Source organism: Poecilia formosa, unplaced genomic scaffold (genome assembly GCF_000485575.1).
Source record: "Poecilia formosa unplaced genomic scaffold, Poecilia_formosa-5.1.2 Scaffold180, whole genome shotgun sequence".
In the NCBI taxonomy this organism is placed as follows: domain Eukaryota; kingdom Metazoa; phylum Chordata; class Actinopteri; order Cyprinodontiformes; family Poeciliidae; genus Poecilia; species Poecilia formosa.
In genome coordinates, this window is record NW_006800119.1 from 469,157 (window position 1) to 479,007 (window position 9,851).

General features: G+C 38.6%; 1 long non-coding RNA gene across 1 annotated transcript; it reads left to right on the forward strand.

Moving 5' to 3' along the window:
- Positions 1 to 351: 351 nt before the first annotated feature.
- Positions 352 to 932, forward strand: LOC103147319 (uncharacterized). Its single transcript, XR_477265.2, has 2 exons — positions 352 to 779; positions 855 to 932. It is a non-coding gene; the product is annotated as an uncharacterized LOC103147319 (long non-coding RNA).
- The last annotated feature ends 8,919 nt before the right edge of the window (positions 933 to 9,851 follow it).

The window sequence follows — 9,851 nt, forward strand, 5'->3', positions numbered from 1 at the left end:
ATCTTTCTTTTCCTTTCTCTTATCACCCGGCTAGATATGTTTGTGTTATCAGGCTTTTTACATGTCTATAAATATATGCTGACCATTGGATTCATTTATTGACATAAATGTGACATTGTACGGCGGCTTCCCTTTTTTTTGTTCTGTTTCTCTTCTTTACATACTCATGTAAGGTTATAAGCAGTATGATCTATTTTTGTTGGGATCAGAGTTTTGTTTTTTTTTTGTAGTCTTGGGTTTGGGTTTTGTTTTGTTGCCTGCTGTTTCCTCACCATCCACCAGAGGTCCTCGATGGGCTGAGCCCCTGGAACATGCGGTGGCAGACCCTGTTGATGCACCTGTGGCTAATTTGAAGAGGGCTTAAGTGGAGTATTTATGCTGCGGCTGACGAACACTCCGGTGCCTGAGTGTTAACCTAGAATGGTTTTCTGCCGTCTCCCAGCGTGTAGCCTGTGGATTCAAGTCTCCTGGAACCTTCAGCGAGTTTTTCCTCGTCGTCTCAAGTTCGATCTGTCGGAAGCTAAGTCTCCGAGTGATCTCCGCTCCGGTCAGCCTCCCGAGGAACCGTTACCCCCTCTGACGCCTCAGGTATTACCTGTTGGAAGCCAGTACCCTCGCCCTTGGATGAATCGAGCTCTCCGTTTGCCAGCCGTCCGCTACAGCCGCTCTTACCTGTCCGTCCTCCAACGTGCACCGCTCGCTGGATTAGCGAGCTCTGGACCTCCGTCTTCCGTCGCAACCTCAGGCAACAATCAAACCCATTTCACCCCCTTACCCAAGTAAGATTCACCGACTATCTCTGCATGATCTTTCTGCTACCGACTGTTATTCACATCTGTCCTCTCATTTAACAGTTGATGACCTTGCAGTTCCAACCCCGTATCCAGAACTCCCCACCACTTCTCTTTATTTAATAAACTTTATTATTGTGATTCGCTCTACTGGTTGTGTTCTTACATGTGGGTACGTTCACTAGCACCCACTATGACAGAAATAATATTATAACATGTTGTATAGTTCAAACAAGTCAATACACAATACTCATAGGTGCCAACATTTTCTTGCGCAGCATTTCAGAATTTGTTATCGCCACCAACAGGCAAAGGCAGCAACTAATTACACAATTAACCTTTACGTCGTTCCAGGAAAAGCCAAAAACAATCACGATGAAAAATGATGTTGGAAACAGCTGCAGTTCATAATTCAAATGAACGTTTCTCTGAGGTCTCGCTGCCTTGTTTGCTCCGAAGTGTGCAAAACGATTTCACTCCCAGTGATGGGATATTAATTCTGCCTCACAGCGCCAATGGAGGTAACCTTTACCTGAAACAGATGGGGGCACACTGCCACCCCATTTGATAGCAACAAAGCAGCAATAAGATCTTTGACAGCATGGCTTCTAGGACCGAACCAGAGGTAATGCAGTGATGAAACGTCAACATTTGAGCGAAACAAAAAGGCCCTCCTCTGGTAGCTGACACTTTTTACTACTTCCTCTGTCTCACAGGAAGTTGCACCAACAGTCAATTAAACATCATGGCAGCTTCAGTCCAGGAGGTAGGCTTAGAAAAATTGCTGTGTTCTGTCAACTACAGGTGAAGTACTGACTGCTTATAGCTACTTTACAAAGCCTACTTCAAAAAGTAGGTTAATGTTTTTTATGATAAAGCATAACTTCTAACACGCATCATTATCCAAATGAATCATTTTAAGAAACACCAGGAAGGTAAAGGATAAAGTTTGTTGGGAGAATCTGTCGACAGGATATATGTCATTGCTAACATTTGTGCGCTCCGCAGGTCTGGCAAAGTACAGATTTGCTTAAATCTCTAAGGAGATGAAGAGAAAATCCATTGTTGGAAGAAAACTATGAGCAAGTGCCACTTTTAGTTTTCTAAAGCCACAGAGAACAGACAGGACCAGCAAGAAAGGGGTTTTTGACCATCATAGAAGATGCTAGAAGAAGCAAAAATCTTTACAAGATGAGCTTGTAGCGCCAATCAACGCTTTCTCATTTGACAGACTGCGGCTTCTCCTAAAGAAAATGTGCAAATTTATTATTCATTTCCAAAGAAAGTCCAGGTTTAATTCAGAATCGGTGGCGAGATTTAAACATTGTTGTGTTAGTCTGTCATATGAAATCCAGCAGCTTTATCCTATATTTTTTGTAGCTGGAAAATTGATGATAAAAGATAATAGAAGTCTGATTGGACTAAAATACCCCTCTTTGGAGATAAAAACAGGGACACTGATTGGAGCAATCACCAAAATGACCAAGATAATGTGTGTTTTATATAAGCTTCAACGGTAACTGAATACAGAGGAAGGACGTTGTTAGACTATGTTTGAATACTTTTGATTATTCAGGAAAAGGCATCAACAAGCTCAGTTATTCATCAAAGCTGTAAATCTGAGTCCATCTTTAACGAAACTTCCTGTATATTCTGATTACAACCCTCCACCGATCTGCCGTGATTAACGACGACCCTCAGCTTTTCTCCAAGACACTTATTTGGGATTCAAGCTCGTCCTTCCGACTCATATATTTCTTTAGCTGCTGCTGTATATTACTTTTTTGACTGCACCATAATTTTCGGTATTCCCTGCACAGACGCTGACAACACATTTGTCATTGTGTGTTAAGAGATTCCCATGCGGGAAAAAAGACATTTTGTTTTGAACTGACTGTGCATGTAGGCGTAGCCCCTCAGCTGGGGGGGCGGCTGGATAAACGGGGGCGTCCTGCCACTGTGACGTTCACCAGAGCTACAAGTTTGCCCGTTGTTCAAGTTAGAAAGGAAGTAGTTTCCTGTTACAATGAAGAAGTCTTTGAGAATATTTTGGATACTCAGGAGAAATGTTATAAAAAAAAAGAAAAAAAAAAAAGAAACGCTGACAGAGCCACGGAGAAGATAAGAATGATTTACAGGAATACTGCGACTAGCTAACCGTCACTAGCAATTTTAAGGTTGGCAGTTTATTTATAGATAATGGATATTTCACCTTTTAAAGCTAAAGCTGTAGTATGTAACAACCAATGAGAGCTAGGAGGCGGGTCTTAGTGCTACTGTAACAATAAGCATAAGGACAAAAATGGTTCTCTTGATTACACAAGTTTTCCAGTAAAACAAAAATGAACATTTTATTCAAATTGCTAACAAGCTAATCTGCCATTTTCTTTAAAGACAGACCTCCAAATGTTGCCACTGCCTAATTCAGCATAATTATCCAAGTCTAATTTTCCAGCGGCTCAAGTCCCACTCATGAAAGCACCCCCCCCCCCCACACACACACACACACGTCAGTGACAAAGAGGCTCTTCTGTATCTGCCTGTAGCTGGAGGGCTTAAAAGTCTGCATGGCATCCGAAACGCCTCCATCTAATCAGCCTCTGCTTGTCACCGCCGTCCCCTTCATGAGTCTGGCTCCTCCAGTGCCAACACCTGACTGATCAATAAAAACAAGATGGAGATATTTCACCATCATATTTATTTTTGCTGCCATAACTGTATAGGTTGAAGAAACTACTCTGTCAGAGAAAAAAAAACAACAAAAAAAAAAAACAGTTTGCCAATACAACATTGAGATGGATTTATTTTCTTAAGTGTGGAATATAATGAACAAAAAACATCCAATGCGTTAGTTTAATACTTGGGTGTATTGGATTAACAGGGGCAAATATGAAAAAATACCATCTAATTTTGAATTTATATCATCCGGAACAACCAGGTCATCTGAAACCACACACAGGATTTACATGCTTTATAATAAAAGACACAAGCTTTACTCATCTTGGTGTCCATTAAATCAAAACTGAATCAGATTAAGCTTTAAGAAAACGAGAATTTTCAAAATTATTTGTATATGCTCAGCATTTTGAATATCATTTTAAACTGTACCTTGAACCACTTGGTAACTAATTTGGTGGTTCGCTTCATTCGAATGTCTGGAGATGATGATTCAACATTTTCAGCTGTTTTCTTTTCCCCTCGTGATTAACGTATTTAAGGCCAACTTAATTCTTTTTAAGACATTTTAAACCTTAATTTTAGATATGTGAATTTCAGACTTTTTAAGGTGCACGGACACTCTGTATGGATCTCGTTTCCACTCTATCCGGGTCAAAGAGACGTTTCGTACAGGATGACGGTGCGGTGATCTCAGTGGACAAAATGAAGGCTGGTAGCTGTTACATCAGCACAGAGCTCCACTACGCCAGCTCAGATATAATCAATAGTATCACTGTCACTGACCTGGAGGAAGGACAGAAAGTAGCTGCTGTCCATGAGTTCAACTCCAGAGTCAAAGTCAGATTTCACCCCAGGAGAGGAACTATTGTTTGATTTTTTTTCTTCTTTTTTTTATTTATTTTTTTTTTATTAAAAGTAGGTTAGAAACTATAGGAACAGCTGATGAGCTTTAACACAGCTGTTGACAACAGAGTCGCCCCCTCCACCGCTCATCCTCTGAGTAATGTTTAAAGACGTCTCATTTTCAGCGCCTGCAGGTTTCACACCTTTTGTCACACTATCTGAGCTGCCACAGGTGCCGAGTGTGTCCAGGAAGAACCTCGCCGCGGTCACACGAGTAATGGGTGTGAGAAACGCAAATGGCATCATGACTACAGGTGGCTGTGGGGAGATACAGCGTGTCCAAGGAAAACTAATTATGGGAGTTAAAGTACTGGGTAATTAGTCTGGATGCGGGGGGTGGAATCTAATTTTTCTGGTTTTATAAAACAAAGTGGTTTTATAAAAGTTCACACCATTCTGACTAATATATCTGCCACCTTATTGTTTTCGGCATTTTTGTCAACTGTCAGCGTTGATGTGTGGATTGACTCACAGCGGTACAAAGTTGTGAAGTGGAAAACGATGGATGCTGGATTTTCAAAATTATGTAACATCATTCAGCCGCCATTAACGCAACACCAGTAAAGAAAACCCAGTTTTCCTTTAAGAAATCCTAATGAGTGGATATAATCTTGGTGAGCAGAATTCAACCCCAAATCAATGTCAAAATATTGCATTTCATTGGAAGTCGTAATCACGTTAAAATAAGGATGTTATACGTGTCAGCTTGTGTGCATGAATTGTGAAGTTGTACAATTTGAGTTACAAACTATTTTTTATCCAGTGTAACAGAAAGTAGTATGTGTAAATGGTTAGACTGTTATTCCTGATTATTTTGTCTGAATATCCCAAAAGGTTGTTGGAGTCTCATTCACATCCTTGTGATTTTTGTTTCAGATTCTGTCATTTTTTTCTTCCAGAAAGGTCATCGGGAAGGAATTCAGTAAAGACATTTTCTCCTTTCGAGGTTCCCAAACTATTCCATTTCATGGCTCCCCCATTAGCGTCAGGGTGGAGAGCCCTACTTGCAAACCCACAAAAAATGTTACAAAATGAACAAGGAAGCATCAACTTTTATTCTCTATTCAATGATTGTTACATTTGTTAAGCACAAATGTTGCCTCATGCCTTCTGACTTTATCAGGCTATGCTATGCTAGCTTGAACAGCAAAGCAACTTGATGGATTCGACTGGCAGCCAATCAAAAAGAGGAGCATGACATATAGCATTTCAAAACATTTTACCCTATATTTTATTTTATTTATTTCCAACTGATCATGCAAAGCCCTGAATTCAGGCCAGCTGTTAGCTTAGCAGTAACATCCAACGTAAGGCTAGTAGACGGATCAATGCTTGCACTAGATTAATTGCCCTCTAAAGTAATTTTTGTTGCCTCAAATTGGCAAGTTAAAAAACCTCAAGCTGAAAAAAATGAAGCTAACAAACTGTTAGCAACTAAAGAAGACAAACATTTTGGAATAATCTCGTACTGACGATGCTAAAGCCCTTTCCCAGCATGCTAATTGGATGATATCAGTTCTGTTATATATTTATACATAAATATATATACATTTCTGTTTAATGTTTGATTTTAGCTTATACTCTATATTGTTTTTTTATCTATGTAAATGTATAATAATCACTCTGAAAACTATTTTATGTCTGTAAGGCAGGTCTTTTATCTGGAGGAAATGGTTCCTCTACACAAAAATGTTGTCCACATCCATTTTGTCTTTTAGCTCCCCACAATAAAAATATTCATAATTAGATTAGCAGAGTCGCGAGCAAACTCTGATACGTGTCTACAAGGTCTTTGGGATACGGAATTAAATGTTTCTTATTTTCAAAGCAGCAGAATTTTACAATCTGTGGGATGTTTTAAGATGTAGTTTTTGTGAATGATTTTAAGCTCAACATTCCACAACAGAAACTGTGCCAACCAGCTAAGTCCATTTCTTCATTTCATTATCTTACGACCTGAGGCGTTTTGCTTCCCTGGAGACACGAGGCCTGCTTCCAAACTCTAGAGTCTTTTTCTACTCACAAACGTATCTCGAGGCAACCAATGCGGCTGCATTATCTACTTTTAAGGATACAATTATCCACAAACCAAATGGCATAAATGAATAAATCTGCATGCTAGATTTAAGTCTGCTTCAACTCCTTTTTTTTCTTTTTGCATTTCAGTATCAAAGACATTTGCATTTGAACTGATTGTGTTTCTTCCATTGATTTGCACTAAAAAAATGAAGGAAAGCCACTTATCTACTTCTTGTGCATTTTTACTAGACAAGAACAGAGCATATCTGGTTAATCAATTTACAGTTTCATTTTGTTTCCGTTGTTGAGAGTCGTTGTTTTCCTTTATCATCCACATCTTTTTTTTTCCTTTTTTTTTTTTAGAAAGCATACGAAACTCAGTTTGAAATTTTAGATCCAGGAACATATTTTCTCATATTTAGAACTAGATAGGTGATAGCTCTGCCTCCACTTTGTTTAGACAAAGGGGACAAATGGCCTTTGATCTTGGAAACAAATTGCAGGGAGTTTCTAACTCTAGAGAGGGTCAGAGACAGCTCCTGGTTGGATGAGCAAAGATACGCCTTATTTGAATAAATTAAAAGACAAGAATACGCCTTTACTATAAAACTTTCTACACAGGAGTAACAAATTAGATTTGCTCTTGCAATTCTCCAAAGACGTCTTTATACGTCTTTGCTTTTCTTTTTTTCCTTCTTTTCTTCTTCTTTTCCATTTGTCTCAGGTAAATGAATGTATGTCTCTGTTGTTCTGCAGTTTCTGTTGTAATTTCATACGTTGTCTTCTATTGGATTAAACTCTGAAATTCTGTGACGTCAACACTCATTGTTTTCTGTGTGGCTTCACTTCAGCCCGCCGGGAGAACCTGGGATCTGTGAGAAAAAGATAGAGCCAGAGATTTTCCAGAATTTATTACAACCTAAAATCATAGGTTTCTAGGTAGGTAGCTAAGCTACCAAGCTACATAGGTAGCTAAGTAGGTTTCTATCTAGCTCAATATCTACTTAGCCAACTAGACAAATACCTGGATAATACCTGAAATAAATAAGTACAACATTATAAAAACATATTTTGAGCAGTAATAGTCTTAAACACACAAACACATCACTCAGTAGGTGGCTACAAAAACATTTATCACTTAAAACGTAGAGGCGTTCGAATAAGTCTGTAGTTTGGCAACAAAAACGTCAAGACATTAGGTAAATTTATGTTCTTATTAAAACTTATTTCACAAAATACACTTCATGTCTCTCTCAGCTGAAGAGACGTTCACATTAGCTGAAGATTCAGCGTGAAAGGAATACATACTAAAACGAAAAAACAACAGTTGGATTTCTTTCTTCCTAGAGATTCAAGAAAGGTCAGTAAATCACAAAGAGACACAAATGAGAAATTTGCAAGAAAAAAAAAAATCAAAATAGAACAGTGGAAGCAGGTAAGTAAAAGTAATTTCTACAGAACTTTTCAAAATAAAAATTGCAAAGTACTTTATATTATAGCAGGAGGCATCTACAGCACATGAGAAAATTATGTAAATTCCAGCTTGCAGAGATGAGTTTTGATCTGCTTTAAAAAAAAAAAAGAAAAAAGATCAGAGTTCACAGATTTGAAGCTCAGAGTCTCGGAGCAACGGTTGCTCTGTTTCCTTTAGTCTTCAGCCTACCGTGAAGTTCGGCCAGTGGGCTCTGATCACAGGACCTCTGGGATCTGACAGGGACACGAGGATGTCAAAGTTGTCCTGGTGCTCTGAAAGTCAAAACTAGGAGGGTTTTGGAAAGTGAGAGCAAGTCAGTGCAGCTGGAAAAGCAACAGAATGAAATATGTGTTTAACAGGATTTAGTCTTCACACAAGCATCCTGAACAATCTGTAGCTGATCCAGAGAGGTTTTGACATTGTGTTGTGGAATTAGTTTGGTGTATTTTCTCCATCAACATTTCTATCCAGTTATTTTCTTTCTTTTTATTTTTTTTCTCTTACACTTTTCTGCATATGTTTTGCACTAGCTATTTGTAAAATAACTCCAATCTGTTCTCAGGTTTTGTATGATCCAAAAAAAAAATCTGTTTATATGCCTTTGCAGCTTCCAACTGCTATTTCTTTCTTAGTGATGAATTATGGACCGATATCAAACTGTTTTTTTTTCTTTCTCTTTTTTATGCAGTTGCATCCAAGCTACAGATATTCTAGCGGATGCTCAGGACTTTGCCGTAACAGACGTGCGTTTTGGGATTAGGTTGGAGCTTCTGTAGTTCTTTGTACTGTGACTGAGCGCAAGACAAACTACTACTTGTGTTGCTTTTTGGCCTCTGGCCTGTCCGCATCTCTGAAAATCACTTGATATTCAGGGGGGGCTCCTGGACTGCTGCTGGTGGAAAACAGGAGCTGCAGACAGCAAACGCTGCTCTCTTATAACAAGTGCCACATTAAGCTAGTGGTTGCCTTGCATAAGATAGAATATTAAAAACGAGCTTCTCCTCCCAAAACAGGAGGGGTTGCAAATTCGTCTCCAATAAGGCAGACACATTTTTAGTTTTATGAAACACAGCAGAGAAAGTGGTTATTTTGAGGGAATAAATGATGATGTCGCACATAAAGCATTTGGAATGAAGTTATAGAAGTGAAATTAGAGATCTAATGCGTTGTCAGGATTTCAACACTGATCCCTGCAGGATCGGGTTTTAGTTTTGCAGAATAATGATTACACTGCAGACATTTCACAAAATGACACTGAGACAATCAGAGAAGTAAAAGAGGAGACATTCTGTCAGCGTCTTGGCCGCTACTGACACAACCAAATCACTTTTTTTCATACACTCCTTCCTTTTTATAAGGAGCACAGGGAGTGCGTGTGTGTGTGTGCGTGTGTGTAATGGCTGCTGTGTTTTTCTCTCCTTTTACTTGTTCTGCTGGTTCATTCACATGAGCTCGCAGTGGCAGGAAGCAAACATAAATAAAGAAGCGCTGAAGGAAACAGAGGCTTCTCAGATAGTTTAGCTTCTAAATGTCCAACAAGCCGTCAGAAAGCAGGATTATATGGATGTTAAGCAGATTTTGAGACTTCAACCTTCAAATTCTCCAAAGTTTTGAATTTAACCTTCATATTTCACATTGGCAAACAGACCTGAAATACTTGCAGCTGAAGATGGTTGTGAAATTCACAGCAGAGTCCCTTAAGTACAGTTTAAAGATGGTTCACAAGAATTAAATACTAAAATCATTCTCTGGACACTAATTTCTTTTTGATTCGTATTTTTATTTTGTACTTATATACAGATTTATAATATTATTAATAATTATTTTACTACAAAGATGTGAATCAAATTAATTTATTTAATTCAAGCAGCACAATTTCACACTAATATTTGAAAAAAAAAACTCTTTAATGCGAGTGTATTTTTACTTATACAGGGGGAACTTACAATTGGTTTCAACAAAATAAACTATCAGAAATATGAAGG